At 28.0% G+C, this 15,441-nt stretch overlaps 1 protein-coding gene across 1 annotated transcript in view; it reads right to left on the reverse strand.

Moving 5' to 3' along the window:
* Positions 1 to 3,314, reverse strand: part of LOC107644186 (putative pentatricopeptide repeat-containing protein At1g12700, mitochondrial) — an 8,797-nt gene extending 5,483 nt beyond the window's left edge. Inside the window, exons 1-2 of the mRNA XM_016347993.2 lie at positions 3,093 to 3,314; positions 2,688 to 3,013 (exon numbers count right to left, since the gene is read on the reverse strand). The gene's annotated coding sequence lies outside the window, so the exon portion shown is untranslated. The remainder of the gene's footprint in view (positions 1 to 2,687; positions 3,014 to 3,092) is intronic.

The raw sequence follows: 15,441 nt of genomic DNA on the forward strand, positions 1-15,441 counted from the left end.
ATTGACATGAATTAAAATTATTTTTAATAAAAATTTGTGATATTTTATTTTAATAAATAAATGAAAAATATATTAAAAATTTTAATTTTACATATTTTTATACAAACCTTTATAATCTATAATCTTTAAACCCTAATATTTAACAAGTCACAAAAAAAACCTAATATTTAACATAAAAGTATTTTACTATTACAGTATAATCAAATGTGAATTGACATGAATTAAAATTATTTTTAATAAAAATTTGTGATATTTTATTTTAATAAATAAATGAAAAATATATTAAAAATTTTAATTTTACATATTTTTATACAAACCTTTTTAATTGATAATCTTTAAACCCTAATATTTAACAAGTCACAAAAAAAACCTAATATTTAACATAAAAGTATTTTACTATTACAGTATTACTAACAATCAAATGTGGTACTGGAAAATTGGTCTAAGGGTTTTCTCTCTGTGCTCTGCTAGGGTTAGCAGAATAATCCTAAATTTCTCAAAGTCGTGCGACTTTTTAAAAAAATTGGTGAACAAGGTGAATCATGAGGAGCAATTTGAATTCTGTTAGACAGAATCAGAAGCATAACCTAGCTGAAGAAGAGGAGATAGTGGTGTTTGATGATGGAGACCTTCAATCTGAATTGGATAAGTGTACAAAAAGTTTAATGGGAAGACTTATGGCTGATTGTCCTTTTAGCTCAGAAACAATGGAGGCTGCCATGTTTGCAATCTGGGGACAACCGGCAGGTTTCAAGGTACAAAATCATGGAGGTAATGTTTTCCAATTCTTTTTTTCTTTATGATGAAATGGATGTACTGAGGATTGAAAGAGGTACTCCTGGATATTCAAAATTACATACTCAATCTAAAGAGATGGGAACAAAAAAAACAGATAGATGAAAGTGAATTTGCAAATGTGCCCATTTGGATATAATTATGAGGACTTCCTAATTACTGCAAAACCAGGGAGCTTGGAAGAAAAGTGGAAAGAGCATTAGGAGAGGTACTTGACAAGGAAGGAGGTAGAGAAAAGTCAGAGTCCTCAATTCAAAAATTTCAAAACTTCATCAATGAGGTTGGTTTGATAGATCTGGGTTATGAAGGACCAAAGTTTACGTGGACTAACCGTAAATATGGCATCAACCACATCAAAGAAATGTTGAATACAGCATTTGCGTCAGAAGCATGGAAAAATTCCTACCCAAGAGCCTTGGTTTCTCATTTATCTAACGTGGGATCAGATCATAGGCCGATTCTACTCACCTTGGAAACACACACAACAAAGCCAAAGAGACAATTCCGATTCTAACAAAGATGGTGCGATAAGGAAGTGATCGCAAATTTGATCAAAGAGGTATGGAGGACTGATTGTGAAGGATCTCTAATGTTCAAATTCCATCAAAAGCTAAAGAGATATAAGCATGCAATTGTGGATTGGCAGAAGACTCATAGCTCTAACTCTTAGGCCCAAATCTCCCTAATTAATAATCGGTTGATGGAGGAAAAGGAAAAGGGAAGTTCGGCAAAATGGTGAGACTATCATAATTTTAGAGGCTGAGCTGGAAGAAGCTTATGACATGGAGGAACGATATTCGAGGGAGAAATCTCGTATCCAGTGGCATAATTGGGGTGACAAGAACACCAAGTTCTTTCACACTAAATTTCACACAAGAATCGTATCTCTTAACCGCAGTTGTGCTGCAGTCAGCCACTTATTTTTTGCGGATGATTCCATCTTATTCAATGGGGCAACAGAAGAGGATTGCTTACAGTTAATAACTATTCTTCACACTTATTCTCTCGAGTAAGCGGCCAAGTCATTAACCTAGACATATCCTCTGTTTTCTTTAGCCACAACACTCCTATGGAAGTTAGAGATCACCTGGCGGCTATTCTCAATGTTCCCCATGTCGATAACCAAGACAAATATCTTGGATTACCAGCAATTATCAATAGATCTAAGAGAGAAACGTTTTCTTATATTAAAGATAAGGTTTCTAACAAGTTACAACACTGGAAACGATCCTTACTATCAACAAGAGGAAGGGAGATTCTTATTAAAGCAGTAGCATCGCACAGTCCCTTTATATACGTTGAGCTGTTTTAAACTACCGGAGACGTTCATGGAGGAACTTCATAGTATGATGATGCAGTTTTGGTGGGCCCAAAGAGAGAATAAAAAGAAAATGCAGTGGATTGGGTGGAATCTGATGTGCAAACCAAAACAACAAGGCGGGCTACATTTTAAGCATCTTAGAGCTTTTAATTTGTCCATGCTCGGAAAGCAAGGCTGGAGAATTCTGAGCAGGCCTAACGCACTGATTAGCAGAGTCTATAAGAGCAAATATTTCAGGTTTCCATCCTTTCTTAAGGCAGGAGTAGGAAATAACCCCTCCTGGAGTTGGAAGAGTATGTTGGAAGGCAGAAAAGTGATTGAAAAGGGGATTCAGTGGAAGATAAGGAGCAGCAGATCAGTGAAGTTAATGGAAGACGCATGGATAAAAAATTACCCCCCTCTATTGACTATTATGCAACACCCGAACAATAATGGGTATCTCAGCTCATGACAAATAATAGACAGTGGAAGTGTGGAACCAACAGTTTCTGTTTATCACAGAAATTTTTAATTAAGATATAACTCAAGCAATTATTCAGACAAGCATTACAGAAGGAGAGGATGAAATTACCTAGTCCAGGGAGAAACAAGGAAGATACACAGCTGCTTCAGGCTACCAAGTGGCTTACCAGTTCTATGACCCTCCTCTGGAGATGCTCTCAGTCCAGTGTCGCGAGAAGAAACTCTGAGCATCAATTTGGGACTGGCAAATACAGCTGAGAGTGAGGATTTTCCTATGGAAGATCATGCACAATGGTATACCTACGAGTAAGTGCACGAAAGAATCCCAGGAATATCTCCCTTGTGCCGCTGCTGCTCTGCCGAAGAGGAATCCGTCACCCATTGCCTCATCAATTGTGAAACCTCGCAATTAGTGTGGCATCAGACCACGAGCCTCTGACAATTGTGGATGAATTTGATTGAGAAGTTGAAAATCGAAAGAAATGGAAGAAGAAAGATTAAGGAGGTTGCATACCTGCTCTGGAAAATCTGGAAAGGAAGAAACAAGTTCTTCTTCGAAGGTGAAGCTCTCAACCCGAACCGAATCGTTGAAGTGGCCACCCGCAGTAAAGAAGAAGTTCGCAATGCCACCTCCTCAGCAACTAGATGAAGAAGATGACTTTTCCCTCTTACCGCCAAATCTATCTATTTCTCAAGCTAACATTAAATAAATAAATTAAGATAGTCAATATAATTATATATATTACAATTCTTTCTATTTTAGTTAACCCATTACAAATCATTCACTTAGTTTAAATCAAATATGATTTATCTTATAAAAATTGAATTCATAACAAATACAGAAATAATATATTTATTTGGGTAAAGTATCAAAAATATACTTCCGAATTTTATTATCGATAAAAATGACGTTAAATAATTTAAAAATGCGACAAAAATGTTCAACATTAAATATGTATTCTCAAAAAATGCTTTAGAAATTGAATTTTGATACGGTTTTTTGCAAGTATGATTAGAAAAATGAGATATTTTTATCCTTAAAATTTGGTGATTTTTTACTAAGTGTGCAAGGTTAGGGCTAGGACTTTCTACAGGTCGAAAATACACATTCGCTATCTTCTCTGTCAGTTACTGCTTCCATCACCATCGAATTCCTCCTACTTTTTCACTGGTGATATGTCTAGGTATTTTGAACCACAAATTAATTTGTGTATACTCCACATCTGCCCAGAGAAAGAGAGAGATAGAAGAAATCAAGTAATGATCTTATTTTTAAAATATGCATTTAAACGTTACACAACTAACCTCAAATGGATCATTCTGCAGAATGCCGCTAGATAGGTAAATAGACACAGTTGTACGCATCCAATAGCAGCGGTGGCATCCATCACCGCCGTCGCCTCATTTCTCTTCTTTTCTCTGTCGATCTAGCATCCTTCTCTGTGACCGTCCCTGTCGTCGTTACCCTCTTCTCCTTCTTCCGTCGTTCTTTGTTTCTTCACCGTTGTTTTCTTCTTCTCTTCTCTGCAACGTCGAAAGAGGAAGTCTTTCCCTTTGCTGGTGCCAACTACTCCCCCTTTCAAAACTTGCAGCAGGCTCTCTCTTATCTTCTCTTCTTGTTAACAATAAAAATGCAGCTGCAAGTCCTAGAATAAAACCATTTCCAATTTGAATTTGAATCAAAATCCCGCCCAATTACTTCTTTATTTGAGAACTGGCAGGTGCCCAACTTTAAAAGCAAATACTTGTCAATCACACACACAGTTTCACGTGTCGGGCATAGAACGCTCCACTTGTCGCTCACAGACCACTCTACTACTCTCCTATTATATATTAATAGATTTGAATTTGAATCAAAATCCCGCTCAATTACTTCTTTATTTGAGAACTGCCAGGTGCCCAACTTTAAGAGCAAATACTTGTTAATCACACACAGTTCCACGTGTCGGGCATAGAACGCTCCACTTGTCACTCAGATCACTCTACTACTCTCCTATTATATATTAATAGATTTGAATTTGAATCAAAATCCCGTCCAATTACTTCTTTATTTGAGAACTGCCAGGTGCCCAACTTTAAGAGCAAATACTTGTCAATCACACACAGTTCCACGTGTCGGGCATAGAACGCTCCACTTGTCGCTTATAGACCACTCTACTACTCTTTTATTATATATTAATAGATTTGAATTTGAATCAAAATCCCGTCCAATTACTTCTTTATTTGAGAACTGCCAGGTGTCCAATTTTAAGAGCAAATACTTGTCAATCTAACACAATTCCACGTATCGGATATAGAACGATTCACTTATCACTCACATACCACTCTATTACTCTTCTATTATATATTAATAGATTTGCATTACCTATTTGTGTATGATCTGGATGTTACTGTGATCAATTTTATTTGAATATCATGACAGAAAGTAAAATGACCAACTCTATCACCATTTGCAAATGCTGGTGGCTTTATTGGTCATGGTTGGAATTGCTTTACAAAGCTGATTCATCATGATAAATGAAAATGACACTTACCATGTGATTTTGCTATTAATGCATTTATCCACTTTGTAAAGATGGACTATTATTGAGTTCTATATCATAGTGAATTGCAAAATTGATTACTTAGTCAGAAGCTCTTAGTATTGAAGTCCAAGAATATAATATGGATACAATATCCAAGAATAGTCTATCTTGTCTGGAATGTGATTTGCCGTAATTCTTTATTGTGTGCACTAGTTATTAGAGTCATATTGCCACTTAATACAATTGATCTGAGCAGTTTTATCTGCATCACGTCAGTTTAGGAATAAAAATATTTTACATGACCAATCAATCAAATATCATTATATACCATATATCCACATTTTAATTATTCTAACTAGAGTATGTTCTCGTGCCTTACATAGGATAATGCATAAAATTATATAAAAAAATTTTATTAAAAAATTAAATAAAAAATATATATAGTAATTATTATTATAAATTTTTTTAATTTAAAAATATTAAAAATAATTAGTATTTATTTTAATCAATTTGGATTGGTTAAATAGTCATCTCATTTGTCCGCTTAAGTAAATATTTGGAGCTCGAATCTCGCATTGTGTGTATAACAATCTATTAATTAACAGCAGACCCTTAATAAATAGAGCATCAATATGTGGTGGAGTCCTCGACTTGTCGAGTTAGAAAGTCCATAGAAAAAAAGTTGTATTTTTCTTTAAAATAGATTAATTTCTCATTAATAGCAACACTTATAGACTTTTGTCTTTGTTGAAATTTATCTAAGACAATTTTATTTGTTGGTATCGTATTGATTTTTGAAGTCAAAACAATATGATCAACATTGTTACTTGTTGAAACTTCACATTTTATGAAATGATTTTTAAATTTTTAAATTTATAAACTTATGTCATTACAAAAGTTATTAGATCAATTAATATTTCTTGATAACATGATGTACCAAAACACCATCATTGAGTATTAATAAGTATGAAAAGAAACCAATAACAACTTTTATTATTTAATATATATTTTATTCTATTAAAAAATAAATTAATATTTCTTGAACTTGTAAATATTTTTTTTCCTAATTTCTCATACCATTTTATTTGACAATATTTACCATTAAAAATAACAAATGACCATACTATCCTACAATATATATGATGTATAAAATAATTTCTTATCTTAAAATTAATTATAGTTAGTGAGATAAAATTTAAAATATTTTTATTTTCTTACTCAAATCTAAATTTAAATTTAGAATTGATTAACAATTCATCCTTTTTTAATTTTAGTAACAGAAATAAAATTGGTTAGATACAAAATATTCAGCACTTAATAATTTCAATCATTTAAATTTTAGTTATCAAAATTTAGGCTAAAAATTAATTATAAACATAATAATCGATAATATATATTATATTAGTACGTAAATAATAATATCTAATGTATAATCGATTGAAGATTGATGTAAATATATCCAACTTTTACATATACTAAGTGTTATAATATTAAATAGTATAATATTTGCTATAATAATAACTCAAAATATTAATCCAAGATATATTTAGGTCTAGTGAGACCTCAATGCAAGCAAGATCAACCTTAAAGGCCCATGGTTAGGGTCCTAAATCCGACTTAGGTTTATTATCTTAAAGGTCCAATGCAAATGAAGTCCACGCGTCACCTTTTAAATTGGTTAAGATTGGATCTCCGTTGCTAGTTAGGTATGGTAATGAGTACTCTGGAGAGTGTGACAAGCCTCCTTCCCATCCCTCACTCCTATTTTTTAAAAAAATTCTCCCGTCCTTTCTCCGTCTTTGCAAGTCCCTATTTAATTATCCCTTAGGTAACAGAGAGAGGGAGAGAGGGAGAGAAAGAGAGAGAGATAGAGAGAGATTAGGATTACTAAATTCAAGAAATGGATTTATTTATATATAAATCAGAATAAATTAGTAATTTTATATTCGCGTGTATTTAATAGGTTTCATGGGGCAAGTACTTATGTCCGTGTTCCTATAGGCCCGTCCTGCCCCGCCAAAAGCCTACCATCTGACGGATTGGACCGTTCCGTTCCGCCTAGTAAATATGTAATAAGCATAATTATAAACCAAATTTTTTAAAACAAAATAATAAAACTAACATTGTCCAAAGCAAAACAAATATTGTCCAAAACATATAATTAAACATCTTCAAATTTATAATCAATCAAACATAAAATATAATCTAAAATATAACTTAGAATATCTTCAATTATATTTTTATCCTCTTGTAGATCAATAACATCATTGAAATTTGAAAAAAAAATAGCCCTGATAAAAAAAATGCTTGGCCCGGCAGGAAAGCCTACCCGCCTCCCCCCACCGAAATCCGCCAAAACCCACGAATTAGGTAGTACAAGGTAGGCAGACTTTTTAATTTTGGCGGTTTCAAATTTTCAGCCCACCCTACCTTTTTTGGCGGGTTACGCAGGCCGGTCCGACAGGTTTCAGCCCGTTTACCACACTTAGTCCCATCTAATTTCGCGTGGCAGTTCGTGAGGATTTCACGAGTTTCCATCTAACCCTAAAACATATTTTGGCTGTTTTTGTGATCATCCCTATTGCTAGCATTCATTGGCTCGTGACGTGGAGCTATTCCAACCACTCAGTAAATTCTCAGATAATCAAAATCTAGGATATATTCCTTTTTTATAAAATCACATGTATCCTTATTATAATAATATTAATAGGAGATAAATGGATAAACACTAAACTATTGTTTGGATATAAGATGAAAAATAAGAGGAAAGAAAATAAAAAGAAAGAAAATGAGAAGAAAGAAAAATAGAAAAAGATATTTTTTTTTTTTTGTGTTGTTTAGATGAAGAAAAAATAATTAATGGAAAGAAAATAGAATAAATTTTTTCTTTTGCTTGGATGAAAGAAAAAGTAAGAAGAGAGAAAATTATAATAAAGTAAAATTATATTAATATTTTTATATATTATATATAAATTATAATTCAAAGGGTAATTCTATACTTTTATCCATGTTTACATTTCTCCATCAGTTTTTTCGCAACTTTAAAGGGAAAAATTTACATGAGTTCCACATACATTTTTTTATTTTTCATTCAATTTTTTTGTTGATCCAAACAATGAAAAATTAATTTTTTTCATCCATTTTCTTCTCCACCATTTTATTTCTCTAAAAATTCTTTTAATCCAAACAATACGTAAATAAGTCACATTTTTCATATATATAACAATAACCAATTAATATCATATATTATAACTTGTTAAATCATAATATTTTGAGAAGTGATGTATAGATAACTTAAATAATATTGATAAGTCTAAAAAAATTTAGAAAAAAAATATACAAATTACATATTGATCCATAATATTTTCTTTTTAAAAATTTGTCCATAGTCTATGATTAATAACTTTAAAATTATATATATGTTATTTATCTTATATAATCTCATTATTTACTTTGAAAAAAAAATATTTACTCACTATTATAATTTAAATAAAATATATAATAGATATTGAACTAATTTATTTTAATAATTACCCAGTCACAAATATTCATCAAAGATATGAGATTTAAAAACATACAAAGTAAATATAACACCTACAACTTTTACACTTCCACGATAAGATGATTATCATAAATCTTTTTAGCATAAATTAAACAGAACAATATATAATAATAAAAAAATAATCAAATCCAAAAAGGTTATACAACACCTATCATACACTACTACTGTTAACATTGAGAAAGTTTTAACCATTTATTCTTTTATTAGTTATCTTTTTATCTATTCTACACTTTATCTACAAGTATGTTAAGGACTAAACCTATGCTTCAGCCTTTTAAAATCTCATATATTCTTGCCAAATATAATATTATTATGCGTCGTCCATATTAACCAAAGAACTGAAAATAACAAAAGCATCTATATGTTCTTTATAGAAACTATTGAATGAAAGAATTGTTGGTAAAAAGATAATATTTTTTATAATATGTATGATTTTTTATGATGATAAAATAAAAATAAAAGGCATGGAATAATATTGTGTATATTTAAGTTAATTTTAATCTTTTTTAATAACCAGATTTGTCATAATATAATTGATAAACAATGACAGTTAATAGAGATTATATATATTTTAAGTATAATATACATTTTATGATTTTGTACGAAACAATATTAGTTTTAATTTATATATTTATTATTTGATATTAAAAATAAAAAGTATTTGTATTGTTAGCACTTTTCAAACCTTTCTCAACTCCGACCGTGATTAGGTCTAAAAAGTACCCACCTCGTTAGAAATAAATGTAATCTAATCAATTTTTATCTGATAGTGCTATACATTGGCATAATCATAGAAGAATTAACTTTAGCGAGATAACAATATGATATTTAGTTACCACAGGAGTATTTTTATATATAGAATTTTCAATCAATTATGTATTATTTCTGATGAAAATAATATATTCAACATGGATATTGTTTGTTAGGTAAAAGATAACAGATTGATATAGAAAATTAATTACAATGGATATATTCATTATAAGAAATATTTTTCTATGTAATACTATAAAAAATATCAGGGTCACCCTGAATTACTACAGGTTCAACTTCCATCAACAGTGGTAAAATGCTTAAACTGAGATATTTTTGGACTATAATATTTGTCAAATAAATAATTAATTAAACACTCATCCATACATTCTCATTTTAAGTATATTTATACATAAAAAAAAAAAAAGAAAATAAGAGTTGAAATAGCAAAAGCGATAAAAATGACGATTCTTATAATTATGTGTGGCTATCTATATATAGAATATCAAAAGACTGTGATTATCTAACAAAATTAATTTGTATTTATTGCATTCAATTTGAATAGCTAAAAAATTATTTTATTTTAGTTTAGTCCTTAATTCACATTATTTGAATTTAGCTCAATATATATAATTTGATTTGATTAAACTATCAACTACCTAATATTATAATTTAGTTAATAAGAACGATGACATTAATATTTTTTTCATAAGTTTTGTTATTATTTTTAATTAGAAAAGAGCCATATATAAATTTATTTCCTTAATGAATGTTAATTTTGTTGTAAAATTCTATATTATTTTTAAATTTTTAGCGTAATTGAGTCTAACTTTTACATTTTGAACTAAATTTACTTGAAAAAATTAATATGTAAATCACATTAGTATTACAAAATTACTTTATTAACATAATTAGTGGTGCTTACTTGAACCATTAAATTTAACTTCTAATGATATCAAAGTCAACCTATTTTATTATCTTATGCCTTCAAAGAATTTACACGACTGACATAAAAATCTAATAATTGAAAAAAATATTCAATACAATGAGTATATTCACTTTAACAAATATTCTTCTATATGATACTATAAAAAAATATACTGGTCACCTTGAATTACTACAAGTAAACTTCCATCCACAGTGATAGAATGCTTAAATTAAGATATATTCGTCAAACAAACAATCAATAAAATATCATCCGTACTTTCTAATTTTGGGTACATTTATCTATACCAATATATAACGGGGATACACAGGTTTGGTATCCAATTTTTTTTTGTCCCTGTTCTTTTTTATTAAAAAATGGGTCTACCTATAACAGAACTACAAAACTGAACCACTCCTAACTGAACCACTCCTAACAAAAAAACTGACACCACATACTTAGGATACATAAATAATTATTAATTTTATTTTTATCTTTAATTTTTCATGATATTTTTTAAAAATTATTAAAATATAAATAATTAATATAAATAACGTATAAAGAAATAGAATATAAAATAACTGATCTATTTTTAAGTGATCAATATATCATTATAGTACAATAACTGATAGTATATAAAATATATTTATTTTATTAATTAAATCTACACCATATGGTTTACATATTTTTTTTGTCCAATATTTATTTTTTAAAAAAATTACATCTAAAAGTGTACCCATTAATCAAGTTTATACCAATACAATATATAATAGACTATACCAATGTATAATTAGAATAAAAAAATTTGGTATCCAATTTTTTCTTACTATTTTACCCCCTGTTTCTTTTTATAAATGTTGAATTCAAAAAAATATAATAAACGGTAACTACTTCCTCCATGTTTATTATTTTTTTATTATCAAGGAAAGAATTTACCCCACTACTGTATCAAACTGCTTCACCATCAACCCATGACATATTTTAAAACTGAACAAAAAAAACTGCTACTATTACGTACTCACTTTAAAAACTAACTCACTGTTCCACTTTAAATTACTCTTTTCCTTTCAATCTTGGTGTCGCAAAAATTTTTTTTCTCTGCATAGTATTGTTATATTTCTGACAAATAGATATGGAAACTTCACAAAATCAACAGCCACGTCAACGTCGACCCACTTTGACAGATTATGCTAGGCGAAGAAGACAGAATATGACCGAAGAACAAAGACAACAATACCTAGCTAGAAGACGTGCAAGTTATCTGGAGATGATTCGACAAGGAAAGCAAATTGCCATACCAACTGATACAACTCCAATTCCAAACACTGGTGGAGGTACCCAATTAACTATAAACATTGGGGTTGGTGGAGGTACCCAATTAACTATAAACATTGGGGTTGCCAGATTGACTATAATTAGACAAATGGCCAGAGTTACCACCTATCAACAATTTGTTACAAGTAACACGATAACTAAATTTAATTTTTTTTTTGTTATGAATTGAATTAGTTTTTACTAATTATATTTTACTTTTCAAAAATACAGGAATGGAAGCATGACACTAGAACTGCCACAAGTAACAAAAATCAAAATAACATACTCAAAATTAATCAAATTAATATTACTATACAAAGTTTAGTATCCAAAATATATATCACGTATATATTTTAAAATTAAAATCTATTAATTATATTTTTATCTTTAATTTTTCATGATATTTTTAAAAAATTATTAAAATATAAATAATTAATATAAATAACGTTATACTATAATCATAATATAATGATGTAAATAAAATTACGTCAACAAAATATAAATTATTTATTATTTTTTATTAATATTTTTTTTACATAATAACTCATAATACAATAGTATATAAGTGATCAATATATTATTATAGTACAATAACTGATAGTATATAAAATATAATTATTTTATTAATAATTATTTCAATGGGACAATAGTTATTAACTAAAGTCATTGGAATAATTAAATTTACAACACATGGTTTACATATTTTTGATGTCCAATATTTATTTTAAAAAAAATTATATTTAAAAGTGTACTCATTAATCAATTTTGTACCAATATATAATATAATGAACTATATATAACGGTTAAAAAAATTACAAGAGCTATTATTTTTTATCCCTTAAAATTTAAAAAAGCACGACATAAATAAAGATTAATTCATTTTATTATCAACGTAAACACAAAAAAAAATAATACGTTGAAGTATAACAAATAAATTATTTTTAAAACATATCGTTGTATTCTTAATTGTCTTAATTGATAAAATACTCATCATATCATCAATTTATGGTAACAAATTAAAATATCTCAAACATTAATGGACGAGATTCAAACCTTTGAAAAAAAATACCATAAAAAAATTATAATAGAAGTATAGAAAAAATTATTTGTATTATAATAAAGAAACATAAATCAATTCTAATATAATTAAAGTTACCGATATTTTGTTTCACGCAATCAAAATTAACTAATATTATGATAACTAATTATTCTCTTATGAGTTTAATTTATGCTTATTTTCTATATTGCTCTTTAAAAATATAAGTACGGAAATACATGGTAACGGAGCTGGTCCAAGTAATAGATCTCCTGGTTAGTATCTTTATATGCTTTAAACATGTAAACACATTGATATAAGTTATTTTGTCTGCACATTAAATCTTCATAACGTAGAATATTAACAAAATTAACCAACTTAATTAACACACTTTATTTTATTGTTAAGCACTAATTTTTTATTAATTCTAAAATATTTAAAGTTACCGATATTTTGTTTCACGAAATCATAACTAATATAATATATTATAATTAATTCTTCTCTTATTAGTTTAATTTATGTTTATTTTTTTATATTGCTCTTTAAAAATATAGGTACAGAAATACATGATAACAGAACTGGTCCAAGTAATAGATCACCTGATTAGTATCTTCATATGTGTAAATACATCGATATAAGTTATTTTGTCTGCACATTAAATCTTCTTAACGTATAATATTAACAAAATTAACCAACTTAATTAACACACTTTATTTTATTGCTAAGCGCTAATTTTTTATTTTTTCAAAAAAGTATATAACATTTAAAAATTGCAAATTTTTTAAATATAGGTGTACGTCAAGACACCATTACTAATTCAATTCCTCAACCAATTGTTTCTTATGAACCAACTACAAACAATACTAGAAGCCATGCAAATATGAATGGTGAGTACTCTATTTATATTTTTAATATTTTATCATCATCGTATAATAATCATTTAATATAAAAACACAATTATATAAAAAATTATCAAAATAATCAACTGTTGTTTATAAATAAATACTTAACAGTTGATTAATTTTTCATTTAATAAAAAAAATTAAAATAAATACTTAACAAATAAAACATTTAAAATAGGTGAAGCATTCATAAAACTAATAATAATAAGAATAACTTTATAATAAAATTTTTGTAACAGCATATATCTTTTAAAATTAAATAAAAAAATTGAACAAAAAAATTAAACACAAAAATAACAATTAACAGATACTACAAAAATATTGATATCCTATCTTATGTATTTAAAAATAAACTGTACAAATTATATGGGTCATTTTTATTATAAAGTTATTAACAAATTAAGCATTTAATAAATGGTAAAATTTACTAATGGCACAATGTATCTGATTTCTTAAAATAAAAAAACCAAATATTATATTAAAAGTTACAAGTCAATAAGTAACTAAATAATGTAGACCTCAAATTAAAAACATAGATAATGGTGTTTACATTCTTATGATCTACAAAATTTTTTTTAATGAATCACTAATTTAAGTACTAACTAAAAAAATGCTACTACCGCAACTATCCAAAAGAGTTCGTACCAGAGACACGACGAGGTGATGACTCATATCCTCAATATAGGAGGCGATTTGATACTCCAGTCCCTATCAACCAAAATGTCACAATTGACAATAGATGGGTGGTTCCGTACAACCCTTGGCTACTACTGAAGTATGATTGCCATATCAATGAGAGATATGTAGCAGTATCAAGAGTATAAAATATCTATACAAGTATTGCTATAAGGGACCAGACCGTGTGGCAATGGAAGTTCACAGAAGTTCTCATTATGATGAGGTGCAACAGTTTATTGATGCAAGATGGATTGCCACTCCAGAGTTAATTTTAAAATGATGAGAAAAACACTTATCTAACAAATTTAAAGGGTAAATGATATATTAACACCGACACTAAAATATAATATAAATAAGATCACGTCAATATTAAAATTACAAAAAGATCATCTAATAAATTTAAAGAACGAATAATATATTTTAAAAATAAAATTAATTTCTTCAGAACAATAGAAAAGCGGCTGAACAGGCACTAGTCGCTAGTATAGATGAATGAGAATATTAGAGATATAGAGTTTGTTTGGGCGCTATTATTTAAAAAGATCTTTTATAAAAGTAAAAATAATTTTATGTTTGAATATTTTATGTAAAAAAAATTTATTTATTAATTATATTTAGATAAAATAAGATAAAAATAAATAATCTTGTTATCATCAAGGGTTTATTCCCTAGTTACGGTAATGATGTTAAAATTTATTTTCCATCACTAAATAATATTTTGTGTCTCATGGTTTTTGCTATTGTATAACAGTTATAGTAGCATTTTTTTAGTTAGTACTTAAATTAGTGATTCATTAAAAAAAATTTTGTAGATCATAAGAATGTAAACACCATTATCTATGTTTTTAATTTGAGGTCTACATTATTTAGTTACGTATTGACTTGTAACTTTTAATATAATATTTGGTTTTTTTATTTTAAGAAATCAGATACATTGTGCCATTAGTAAATTTTACCATTTATTAAATGCTTAATTTGTTAATAACTTTATAATAAAAATGACCCATATAATTTGTACAATTTATTTTTAAATACATGAGATAGGACATCAATATTTTTGTAGTATCTATTAATTGTTGTTTTTGTGTTTAATTTTTTTGTTCAATTTTTTTATTTAATTTTAAAAGATATATGCTGTTACGAAGATTTTATTATAAAGTTATTCTTATTA

This window comes from Arachis ipaensis, chromosome B05 (genome assembly GCF_000816755.2).
Source record: "Arachis ipaensis cultivar K30076 chromosome B05, Araip1.1, whole genome shotgun sequence".
NCBI classification, from domain to species: domain Eukaryota; kingdom Viridiplantae; phylum Streptophyta; class Magnoliopsida; order Fabales; family Fabaceae; genus Arachis; species Arachis ipaensis.